Source organism: Acomys minous (genome assembly GCF_964271855.1).
Source record: "Acomys minous genome assembly, chromosome: 3".
Lineage (NCBI taxonomy): Eukaryota > Metazoa > Chordata > Mammalia > Rodentia > Muridae > Acomys > Acomys minous.
In genome coordinates, this window is record NC_140485.1 from 87,465,785 (window position 1) to 87,468,281 (window position 2,497).

The window sequence follows — 2,497 nt, forward strand, 5'->3', positions numbered from 1 at the left end:
AGAAATATTAAAGGGCAAGTCTTCTTTGAAGTTATTTTTAAAATGACAAAATAAACTATACATATCTATATTTTCTCCATTTCTCTTTGCATTTTCATCAACCACAGAAGGGTCCAGTGTAGTTTGTAGCTATATTCATGACTCTAGTTACATTTATATTTTTAGAAGTTTCTGTATCTTCCATACTGAAGAACAGATATTCAACTAGAGTAACACAACACTCATTCTCAAAGCAATGTGGATGTAGATATTTAAAACTTGTTTAAGCCTTTAGCAATTTCTACTCTGCCTAGTGGAAGATGTAAATATCCTGCCTGCAGACAAAATATTGAAAGGCCTAGAAAATTTCAAAGATAAAATAGTACAGTGAATGTTTACCAAACTCACAACTTCCGTTGAGCTTTATGGATCTTGCTTCATGATGAGTGAAACCTTGTAGATGTCACTTGTTTTGGTCTGTTAAAGCTGCTATTAAAAATTATCATAGATTAACTAGAAGTCCAACAAGGTACCATTGTGGTAAGAGTTTTATTTCTGTCCTACAGACAACTTCTCTCAGGGGTTGAAATCACCTGTGTAGGAGAAAAAATGATATATCATAGGGTAATAACCTCATGCAAAGAATCTACCTCTATGGCTTTATCTGATCCTCATGATCTCCCAGAGACCACATTTCCGAACACCATCATAATGAGAGCCAGGCTTCCACACAGGAATTTGGATGGAAGGTACCACTCAGTACATTTCTATAACATCTCGCTTATTTGTTCCTAAAGATGGTCTTCTCTTTGGATAGCAAGTCATCCTTGGTATTGTGAAACTAACTTACTATTGGCTCTGTTCTAACCTTGATGACACCACTGTTATCATAGTCTTCATTTTTCAAAAGCAGTTTTGGGTTCACAAAATTGAGCATAACGTACAAAGAGCTCTGTACCTACTCACTCATACAGAAGCACCCAGACTTTCCCTTTATTAGTACCTCATGTAAGTGTGATATATTTAATGTAACTAATGAATGCAACTAACTAGTGTTAAACATTGTTATCTATAAAGAGCACAGTTTATGTCAGAGTTTACTCTTGTGCATTCTGTGAGTTTCAATAAACATATCATGTGTCCATCATCACAGTAGAGTAAAAATTATTTTTGCTCTGTATTCTCATCCCTTGTCCATAAATCCTTGGCAAACACTAATCTTTTTACTTCCCATATTATTTTTCTTCTTCCAAATTGTCTTGTAGTTAATTTCATACTAGATACATTTTTAGATTGTCTTTTGTCACTTAATCTTAGACAAAAATTAAGTTTTGTCTTGGTGATGGCTTTGACAGCTCATTCCCTTCTTGAGCTGAATACAGTGCTATCTTTATCTGTCTGGAGTCCTGTGCTGGCCTAATGATTCTTGGGACCTTGATTTGTTTCCAGGTACTCTCCTAATGTTTCTGAATCTCTGCCTCTGGTGCTTAGATTTTGATTCCATACTTTCTGCTTTCCTTTTTTGAAAGCTCTTAGGTCCATGATCATTTATCCTTTCTAACTTGGTATCTCATCAGCAGGCATGCATTTTGTAAGCTTTCTATTTTTACTTAACCCCATGCATTCCTTAGGCTTTCCTTTGTGTGATACTCCCTATTTGCTTGAGCTCCTAGAGAGGTTACCAAGCAGACGATAGCTACAATTCCTAGGGAAATTCTCTGCTCACTGTTAAACTAAATCCTATTGCAATCAGTAAACTAGAATCTTAGTCCTGACAAGATAATTCTGTAGAAAATGACACAAATACTTAAAAAATAAACAGGAGCTGTAGAGATAGCTGAGCAGTTAAGAATGCTTGCTGCTTAGAGCGTCAGAGTTCAGTTCCCAGTACTCAAATTGAGCAATTCTCTACTGCTTAACTCTAGTTTCAGGGGCTCTAATGTTCTCTTCTAGCCTCTGCAAACATACTATACACTTACACAGACAAACAGCTACACACATAAAAATAAATAAATAATTTTTTATTTCTTAAGTAAACTTTTAAAAAGCCACACATACAGACATACATCAGAACAAATATGTAAAAATACAAACATGGTAGCATAGTTTAATTTTCTGGTATTAGTTTTAGGGACATTTAAAACTTAACTACTAACATTTGTTCTTTTTTGAGCAAATAATTTGCATGTATATGTATCACTCTTCCTTCCGCCCTTTTCTATTTCCTCCCAGCTTAGGCTAAATAAGTGGAGAATCTTGGTAGTAGCTTCCTGGGTGTTCAAACTATATGCTTGGTAGCAGCAGAGAACCAAGGGTTGTGTGGCATTACAAATATCATACCTATAATGCTCACTCAGCTCTTTTGTCTCATCTGTGACTGAGTTTTTTCCTCACAGAGAAATAAGACGGTATTATGCCAAAAAGACTCTGATAAAAGCACTGAGGCCTTTGTTGGTTTCTCCTTAGTGATATAAATTTTGTACCTGCATTTTGTATTTGGGTCCAGGAAAGCTCTCTA